Genomic DNA, 11,121 nt, shown 5'->3' with positions numbered 1-11,121 from the left:
TTAATTAATTGTTTATTTAAAATTGGATTATAGCGTTTAATTAGTAGAGCTTCACTTATCAGGGTCTCAAATTTATTTCTACATTCTTTCAAAACTCCAAAATTATTAGCAGTTATTTTTTTCATTTTTACAGACATTACAATTGCTAATATGGTCCGATACCGATGTTTTGCCCTTTAAATGTTCTTTAATTCTTTCTACTAATGGTCGTGAAGTGAATCCAATATATTGGATACTCTTATCATAAGAGCATTTATACTCATAGACCACGTTTGATTTTAATTCATGGGGTGTCTTATCTTTATTACTAAAGTAATTGCTTACTTTTGTTGTGGTAAAAATTACTTTGAATTCTTCGATGTAGTTGTTTAGAAGCTTTTCTAGTTTCTTTTTATACTCGATACTAGGTTTTCCAATATAAGGTACCTTTACAACATTTTTGAAGTCTGAGTTACTTAGTTTTTGTTTAGTGCAGTCTTTATTAATATTAAGAGATCTTTCAATTATGTCATCAACAAATTTCTTTGGATATCCATTCTTAAAGAATTTTTCTTTTAAGCTTGTGATTTCTTGTTTGTAAATGTTATGCGTAGAAGCTATAATTCTCGCTCTGTTTACAAACCACAGTATTAGAGTTCTTTTCCATTTAATTGGTGCCACTGCACTAAAATTTAAAATGACATCTGTATCAATTTCTTTTTATGTACCTTTGTTGTTATTTCCTCTCTCTTTAGTTTGATATTAATGTCCAAAAATGGGAGTTAGTTTCCACCTAATTCATATGTGAAGCTGATAGACTTATGTAGTTTATTTAACTTTTTGTGGAATTTTTCGAATGAGACATCTTTTCGGAAGATACAGAATATGTCGTCGACATATCGAAGGTATAAAACTGGATTATTTTCATCTTCGGTGTTAAAAAGACTTTTTTCCAATGTTCCCATGAAATAATTTGCTATAGTAGGCGCTAGTGGGTTTCCCATGCTTACGCCATCTATTTGTGTATATAATTGCTTATTATATTGGAACAAACCTCCAGTAACAGACTTTAAAAGATTTAACATATTTGATTGTGGTATGGTACTATCACGTACTCCATTTGCAATCATCTGTAGAGTTTCATTTAGTGGTACATTAGTAAATAGTGAGACTACGTCAAAGCTAATGCAGTAATCACTGTCTTTTCGTTCATATTTAGAAAATTTTTCTAGAAACTCTTTGTTGTTTTCCACACAATATTGTTTTGGGTTTTTTTTTTAGAAAGTTTTTCTAGAAACTCTTTGTTGTTTTCCACACAATATTGTTAAACAATATTGTAAAACAATATTGTGTGGAAAACAACAAAAAGTAACACCGCAGATGAAAATAATCCAGTTTTATACCTTCGATATGTCGACGACATATTCTGTATCTTCCGAAAAGATGTCTCATTCGAAAAATTCCACAAAAAGTTAAATAAACTACATAAGTCTATCAGCTTCACATATGAATTAGGTGGAAACGAACTCCCATTTTTGGACATTAATATCAAACTAAAGAGAGAGGAAATAACAACAAAGGTACATAAAAAAGAAATTGATACAGATGTCATTTTAAATTTTAGTGCAGTGGCACCAATTAAATGGAAAAGAGCTTTAATACTGTGGTTTGTAAACAGAGCGAGAATTATAGCTTCTACGCATAACATTTACAAACAAGAAATCACAAGCTTAAAAAAAAAATTCTTTAAGAATGGATATCCAAAGAAATTTGTTGATGACATAATTGAAAGATCTCTTAATATTAATAAAGACTGCACTAAACAAAAACTAAGTAACTCAGACTTCAAAAATGTTGTAAAGGTACCTTATATTGGAAAACCTAGTATCGAGTATAAAAAGAAACTAGAAAAGCTTCTAAACAACTACATCGAAGAATTCAAAGTAATTTTTACCACAACAAAAGTAAGCAATTACTTTAGTAATAAAGATAAGACACCCCATGAATTAAAATCAAACGTGGTCTATGAGTATAAATGCTCTTATGATAAGAGTATCCAATATATTGGATTCACTTCACGACCATTAGTAGAAAGAATTAAAGAACATTTAAAGGGCAAAACATCGGTATCGGACCATATTAGCAATTGTAATGTTTGTAAAAATGAAAAAATAACTGCTAATAATTTTGGAATTTTGAAAGAATGTAGAAATAAATTTGAGACCCTGATAAGTGAAGCTCTACTAATTAAACGCTATAATCCAATTTTAAATAAACAATTAATTAAACCGGGTATTACCCATACATTAAGAATTTTTGATTAGTTTGATATATATTAGTGTAACAATTTGTTAGTACTTATGTAAAATGTTATTTTATTAGAGTTTATAATCTTAATTTATAAAATTTTTATATATTGTATCACATAGAAAATTTTTTTTTGTATACTTAGTTGTTTATCACTAATTTTATTTATTTTTGCACAGTAATTTGTTGATAATGACTTATTGAAAGTCGAAACGTCGTCATGCGAATAAATTTTAAACGTAGAATGTGTTTCTTACTGAATTGGTAGATAAATCTAAACTTAAATTAAGCCCAAAAATAGAAAAGTTCTTTTTAAATGATGAAATCAACAAAAACTCAAAGCTAATTAAAAACATTAAGTTTTCATACCAACAAAACCTTGTTGATATTGATTTATGGATTTCTCTACTAGATAAATTAAGATATCTGAGACATTTAAGTTATAATGATAAAAAAGAAAAGTTGAAAAGGTTAAATAAACATGATAAATCGTTAAGGTTTTTGAAAAAGATAAGATTTGGTGTGACTAATGATAATATTGGCAACATTATAAATTTATCTACTAAAGTTTCAAATACAAATGAAATTAACGTTCTAAAATTGGGTTTAAAGTTTTTAATACCAAAAAGAAACATAAGTCGTGAGGTAGTCTTTAGTAATTTTGAATCTTTGTCAGCACAGTTAAACCATCATAAGCCTGTAAGTACTGAAGCTCATAACAGTTTAGATGCCAAACTTTGTGATTTTTCACATAGTTATAGTGGTACACAAATTGATTTAGGTGATTTCAGAATGATTAAGAATTGCATAAAAGAGCTTAAACAACTTAAAAATGACAAAAACATTATTATCACAAAACCGGATAAAGGTTCTGGTGTTGTAATTTTAAATTCTTCTGATTATGTTAGTAAAATGAAAAATATATTAAACGATTGCACTAAATTCAAACATATAGGTTCTGTGAACTCTTTTGATTTCACAGCACGCATTGAACTTTCTTATCAAAGGAAAATGTTAGGTTGGTACAAAAATAAATTCATTAGTGAAATTACGTATAATTCAATCAGACCGGTAGGCTCACAACGTCCGAAACTGTATGGTCTTCCTAAAGTTCATAAAAATGATTGCTCTTTAAGGCCAATTTTATCAATGATAGGTTCGCCACAAAATGATTTGGCAAAATTCTTAGTAAAAACACTTGCACCAGTTTTACACAAATTTTCAAATTACTCTCTTAAAGATTCTTTCCTATTTATAGAAAAAATTAGTCTAATTTATCGTTCCAAAGTCAAAAGTAGCTATATGATTTCATATGATATCAAAAGCTTGTTCACTAATATTCCAGTAGTGGAGGTTATTGAAATTTGCTTAAAGGTATTGTATCATTCCGAGTTAAAACACCCTCAGATGCCGGAATTTGTATGCAAAGAAATGTTACACATGGCTGTGTTAGGTGTTGAGTTTAGTTTTGATGGTAAAATGTATAAACAAATAGATGGGGTTGCAATGGGTTCACCTTTAGGTCCTATCTTGGCTAAAATTTTTGTTGGTTACCTTTAAAGTAAGTTATTTTTGAACTGTAAAAGTCCTCTCATGTATCTTCGATACGTAGATGACACTTTTGTTATGTTTGAAAATAGACAAGAGAGCTCCAGTTTTCTTAATGATCTTAATAATCTTCACAAAAATCTTAGTTTTACAAAAGAAGAAGAACATAACAATTCGTTAAGCTTTTTAGATGTTTGTGTCCAACGATCAGTTGAGGGGGAACTTTTAACTAAAATTCATCGTAAATTAAATTCAGAACCATTATATGTTCCGTGGGCATCTTTTGGTCCAGTCAAACAGAAGTTAGGAGTTTTAACGGGTATGGTGAAGCGTTTCACCAGACTTTGTTCTCCTTGCTTTCTTGAAGGCGAGTTGAAAACACTTCAAAACACTTTCCTTTCGCTTGGTTATCCAGGTAACTTAGTTTCGAAAGTTATAACAAGAGCTAGAAGTTCAACAGCTTTAAAAATGATTGGCCCTCAGAAGTGTCCAGTATACTTAAAACTTCCTTACCTTGGAAATATTTCTGAGAGGTTTTCTAAGAAAATTTCAGAGGAAATAAGCCAAGTTTTCAGCTCTGTTCATTTAAGAACAGTTTTGTATACTGATCGACCTCTAAATGGAATTTACAAAGATGTTTCTCCCACCCATGAAAAAAGTAACATCATCTATAAATTTAGTTGTCACTGTGGTAGTGACTACGTGGGAAAAACATCTCAAAGGTTTCATGTAAGAATCGATCAACATGTTCCGAAAGTCTTGAAAAAGTGGTTTGATGGCCGTTCTGAGAAACCAACTAAAAAATACTTCTCGGCGATTGGGCAACATTTGTTGGACAATCCTGAGTGTGTTAAAAATTATAAAAAGGACAATTTTTCAGTCTTAGTGAGAGCGGAGAACTCTTTTCAATTGCATATTCTGGAAGCCTTATGTATTCAATCTTTAAGGCCCAGTTTATGTAAGCAGAAAAAGTTCGTTTACCAAACTAGACTTTTTAAATCCTTATATTAGTAATTTTAAAGTAATTAGTTTCTTGTTAAACTTTATTTTTAAGCATAGTTTTAATTTAAAATTTTTATCGCTTCTTTATTTAGATTGCTTTAATTCTACCGAGTTTTATTAGTAAACCAAATTTGTTTAACATTAGCACTTATTTAATTTCAAAATTTGATCATTACGTCATTTTATATCTTAAAACTTTAAACTGCAGTATAATTTTATTTCAATTTGTATTCATTCCAATCCAGTAGGAAACAATTTCTGACGAGTCCTACTTGAAAGTACTTAAATATGTTTAAAGAAAATGAAATGCATTCTGTTATATATTTTTAGTAAGTTATGCACCGGAAAAAAGCTGTTCAAAAAACAAGTTGTATTATAAAGCGGTAGCAAATAGTAACCCCATAAACTTAATTCGCAGATTTCAAAAACCAATATACTTTTGTTATACTGTATTTAATTGGCTTAAAGTTTATCTTGTATTTATTTTTAGTTTTGTACTTTAATAAAAAAATTTTCAAAATTTATTAGATCTTTTAATCGTTTATACTTTTGATTATACAGATTAGAAGCAGTGTATAAGATATGTGTTGTAGTTGTAATTAACAATTAGTTTTGTGTCTTACTTACTGACATTGATCTTCTATTTAACTAAAATTTTTCTTTAAAATTTTTGTTTTTATATATTTTCATAAAGTAGCCTATTTAAGTTAAGGGTATAAAGTTTAAGTACATTGTTTTAAATTTTTAACTGTTACTTTTAATCAGTAGCTTTTATTAAAAGCTTACTAAAAAGTCATCAACATTTTTATGCTAACAGCCAACAGCTGAAACACGACTTTGTTTATGTGCAACCAATACTGATGTTATACTAACGAGCCTTCGTTAAAAGTTTCTATAATAAATTTTGTTAGTAATACAACATGTTGGGTAAAATTTTCACTGAATAAAAAATATAGATTGGTACTTACAATCGAATCTAACATCAAAAAATTCAGAAACCAAGTTTGTCTAAATTTTTCAAATGATATCGTTACCATAGAAAACATCTTTAAGCCATGAATGAATTTCATGAATTACTTATTAAGATAATAATTTTCAATAAAAAAGTTACTGATTAAAAATTAAGATTCAAGTACATGATTCAAGATCATAACCTTTTTTTGAACGAAATACAAAAAGAGAAAGCAAACAATGAAAATTTGAGCGAAATTGTGAAAAAGCTGGAAGATATACTAAAAGATTGCGACTACAACTCAAAAAAAACTCAAAGTGTAAACAATGAAACAAGAAAAAAACCTATAAATAACGAAAAACCCGATTGTTGTACGGAAACTTCTACACATACTTCTAAATTTCCGTTTCAAAACAAAAAGAACAAGTCTGAGAAAAAAGTACAGAGAACAATAAAAGTGGTTGAAAATGAAAAAAAAAAGTCATATTGTTTTCCATTTTGCGATCATGCTTGTATTGGACTCCAGCCACAAAAAGTGGTTAGAAAGAAAGTAATCAGAAAAATTGACTGTCAAAGTGTAAATAAAAAATGTTTAAACAAAAAAACTATTTCTAAATCAAAGCTAATTGAAATTAATGAAAAAACTTTTGAACCGTTCAAAAAGAAGAAAATAAAAAAACTTAAAAACGGGCAATGTTACTCGTTTTGCAAAAACTTTTGCGGTTCAATGTCCGATACCGGATTCAAGGTCAAAAAGAAAAAATCGAAACCACAAAAAAACAAAAAGTCTTCAAAAACTAAACAAACTGACAAAAACACTTTATACACAGTAGAAAACGCGTTGTGCTTTCCTCTGTGCAAGACTTTGTGCACCAAAAACAAGCCGGTTTGCGGGAGAAAAGTAAAGTGCAAAGCGAAGCCTGCAGTAAAAGAGTGCTGGGGAGAACCTTCAGCCGCTCAAAGCAGCGCAGAGTTGCCAAAGAGCGGGCTGAAAAGCTTGTGGGAAATTTTAGACCTGTCTGAGCTGCAGATGTTCTACCCGCTCCTTTCCAAGGTCTACCTCGGGTGCGCCAAGCACAAAATCAAAGTCAGAGAGCTGTTGGAAGTCGTCGAGCGCAGCGGAATAGACAAGTGCACCGGAGCGTTTAACGTGAAAGCGGCCAAAGACCTCGTGTGTCAGTGGGAAAAGAGAGGCAAGGTGAGCGTGGACGAGTGCTTGTTTTCGATCTTCTGGCCGCTCGACTACTTGAAAGCGTGCAAGGAAAACGACGAAGGCTACCTGCTGCTGAAAATAGGCCAGTGGCAGCAAAAAAACTACCAAACCTTCTCTGAGCAGAGTTCGTCTGAAAACTTGGTCGGCACGATCGACTCTTGCTTGGAAGACGACAACGATCCGGAAATCGAAAAACAAAAGTTTAAAGAAGAGCTGCAGCACTACTTGAGGAGCCAGGTGCTGTACGGGAGGAACGCGGCGTTCATCTACGGCAGGGAGCTGAAAAAGTTTAATGAAAACAACGAGATGAAGAAGTACAAGGACTCACCCTTCGCCCCTTCCAACTACATGCGCGAGATGAACTGGCTTACCGAAGACATTAAAAAGTACAACCGTCTGCGCGGGCGACCTGTGACAAACAGGCTCCCGCCGTGGCACCTGCTCGACCGCGTCGCCAAAAACCCCCTAGATAAAACTTTGCACCCGAACAAGTGGAAGGAGAAGGGTACGAACATGCGGTCGGCGCCGAGGGGGCCGGTGACTCACAACTCGAGCTATTCTTACCGCAGCGAGGGTCTGGCACGAGATGCGCGGGGAAAACCCGCCGTTGGTAATAAGTACCCTTTGAAACACGAGCAACGTCACCGACAAAAACCAAGCAGAGGCCCCAATTTCACCAAAACTCAGTACAAGTGGCCTCACGCCAGGGACCGAAATGTAAATTAAAAATAATTTTGATATAAAGTAGAGTTGTATAAATTGTTTCTTACGGTAAAAAGTAAGCATAAGTAATAACTGGTTATCAAAAATCAAAGAAATAATTCGTCATTTTAGTTTTTCTGTTTTATGATCATGCATGTTTATAGTTAACCGACAACTATGTATGCAATTTTTATTAACTAACCATTGTAAGGATTAGAGCATATATGAAAATTTTCTTGATTCATGTTTCATTTTAACTAAGTATTACAATATTTCAAGAGAAATTTTTTCTCATTTTATTAAAAACACTTTATGTAAAAGTTAAATGCTTAGTACACACTGTGTTTAAAATTCAAGTTTGTTTTAAAGTACTTCAAGTTGCCAAAGACTAAAAGCTAAAACAACCTAAATAACAATTCAAAAAAAAAGTTTTCAAACTGTTCAAGCTACGTCTCTGATATACAAAAGGGTGCTTTTAAAAACAGCAATCTTTGAGTTTTTAGCTAAAATTTGGCAATTGCCACAAAAACACCAAGTACAAAACTTTAGATGGTTTGATGAACTTTTTATGCTAGCAAATTTTAATATTCTGAAAACACCCTAATGCAAATTGTAGGGGACCTTAGAGTCTTTAGCTTGGCTTTTTTTTACATAGGGCAATTATCACAAAAGCACATTGTGTAAAATTTACAACTTTTTAAAGAACGTTTCATAAAGGTGCTTGTTAATCTTTTGAAGAAAAAATGGAAATTTAAAAAACTTACAAAAAGTCAGAAAAATTAGGTTAATTTTTCCATTACATTACCGAGCTTAAAGAAATTCTACGCAATCAAAAAAACAAATTCAGTTTATTTGTTTTCACTTTTTATTCTTCTCGTGCTTTTTGGGTACCTTTAAGTTGTCTTTAAAGTTGTTTTGTAAGCTTGAAACTTTAATGCTTTATTTACTTTGCAAACCAACTGGTTTTATAAAATGTTTAAAAAAGGTAATTTATTGTTTTATACTGTTTATTGTTTAGCCTTGACGTTTTTAAACAGTTTTCTGAACGAAATTCAATAATATTTTTTCTTTCAAACAAGGTTTATTATTCGAAATTACGGCTTTGTTTCTATGTATTTAGAAGTCCAAAGTATTTTTGTTAGCATATAATATACAGAAAGTTATACAGCTCCACTCAAAGTAAATTTCAACTTTTTTCATTGTTGTTAAAAGTAGCTGTAAAGTGTTTTGATACTACCTGCTATGTGCTGGATGACCAATGATTATACAAAAACTAATAAGATAAAAACTAAGACATACATTTTGAGAAATTAAACTTAAAAAAAGTGAAGTTTTAGTTGTGTAGCAACAAATTAACTAGATATTAGTTTGAATACAAAATTTGACATTATAGGGTAATTTTAAAACGAGCTTTTGTCGGATACAATCGAGAGTTATTAAATTTTTATATATGTTTACTTTGGTTTTTAGGTAAAAGTTGTGAGTAATTCAGGGTTTCCAAAGGGTTCAGAGGCGATAATCAGTAAGTTAGCGAAAAATAAAACAGGTTATCAATTAGTAAAGGGCGATATCTAATAAATGTGGACGACTTTTTTTTAATCTGCCAAGGGCGCAGGTCTTTATGAAAATGTGTTAAGAAACCCTGAGTAATTCAACAGCTTATATATTAAAAAAGGGATTTAATAAGCTTTTCCAGGAAAAGTACTTTAAAATAGTAAAATTGTTATAAATATTTTAATTTTAATCATTGTATTAATTACCTATATTCAACTAAAATTTGGTCATTTTAAAACTTGTTATTTATGTTTGAAAATTAAGAAATATTACAGGAAAAAACCACATATATTTCATTACTACATTTAATTTTATTTTGAAAAAATGTTTGCTAATAAAAGTTTGCCCTTTTTATTTAACGCTTTGTTTTGAATTAATTTGTTAATCCTTTTTTGATATTTAACTTAGTTGCATTTTAGTTTAGCATGATAAGATATATTTTTTGAATTAAGACACAGTGTAAATTATATAAAATTTTTGATTTGTGAAGTTATCTTAACATATTTAAATAAAAAACTAAATTATAACAAGATGTTAAAAAAAAAAACGAAAAACGACAATATATATAGTTCCTTATAAGATGTAGCGTTAAAAGGCGTTAAATCCTGAAGATCCTGATAAGCTAAGCTTATCGGAATATAGCTAAGAGCTTAGAGCTATTCTTAGATTATAGCTTAGAGCTATTCTTAGAGCATTTTTGAGACTCCTTAGATCTGTTCTTAAATTTATTTGAGAGCAGTGAAACGCCGTTAGTCGGAATAAAGTTTTGACACAAAAACATATGTGGTATAGTTCCTTATAGTAAGATTTTGTAAGTAAATTTTGAAAAAAAACAACAAACTAAAACATAAAAATGCTCACAGCAGTTTAAGCCATATAAATAAAAGTTGTAACTATATATCAGTAAAAATTACTTCAAGTATACTTTTATTAAGTTAAGATATTTGAATCCCTAAGCTTCCTAAAAGAGTTTTAAGTTTACTTACAAAGAAAAAAAGCTTATAAAGGAAATGCTTTCAGTTACTTTAAAAAAAGTGTAATGTATTATAAACTCTCAAGTAAGTTAATATAATTTCAAGTCATCGTGTGCACAATAACTTAAATTCCCGTATAACAAGCTCTAATAATTCTGAGATATTGATAACGATCTGTTTTAAAACATATATTTCTAAGTTTTTTTCACCATTTTAATCGTGTTAATTAGATCTACATGAGTTTTAACTTTCTAAATTTAAGTTATATTTGCAGATATGGCAGTAAATAAAAGTTTAAAAATTATTTAAGTATTGCTGTTTTTAGTGTTTTGATAACTCTTATTATTATTTTTTAATTGTTTATTACCATGTTAGTCTTATTCATTAAGCTTTAAAGTACTTTTTAGTTTGTTTTTAAAGAATTTAAATTGTCGGAAATCGAATCTTGATTTAACCTATGTCTACTTGTAATATTATTTAATTATAGTTTATCAGTAACAATTTTTGATTAGTAATGGTTTTTTGTACCTTAAAAAGTATTGAATTAACGATTTGTTAAAACAGCGGCCTTTTATTTAACATAGCAAAACCCGCTTTAAAGTAAAAAAAATCGACGCTTAAGTTTTTTGATTTTGTAAAACTTTATCTATGCTGAATTTCATAACATAACTTAGTATTTTAATCAATCCTAAAAGCAAAATTTCAACATAAAAAAGTTAATAATACTTTAGTTAAAATTTTGTTACCGTTAATAAATTATGTAAAATTATTTATACGAAAATTAAGACGTACCTATGTTTGTTAAAAGTATTTTAACTAATTTTTAATCACTTGAAAACAACTAAAAAAAAAGAATTCATTTTAGATTTATGAGATGCAAAAAAAATGGA

The sequence above is a fragment of the Thalia democratica genome, chromosome 6 (assembly GCF_965202585.1).
Source record: "Thalia democratica chromosome 6, ktThaDemo2.hap1.1, whole genome shotgun sequence".
Classification (NCBI taxonomy): domain Eukaryota; kingdom Metazoa; phylum Chordata; class Thaliacea; order Salpida; family Salpidae; genus Thalia; species Thalia democratica.
Note: the sequence above shows the minus strand (reverse complement) of the source record.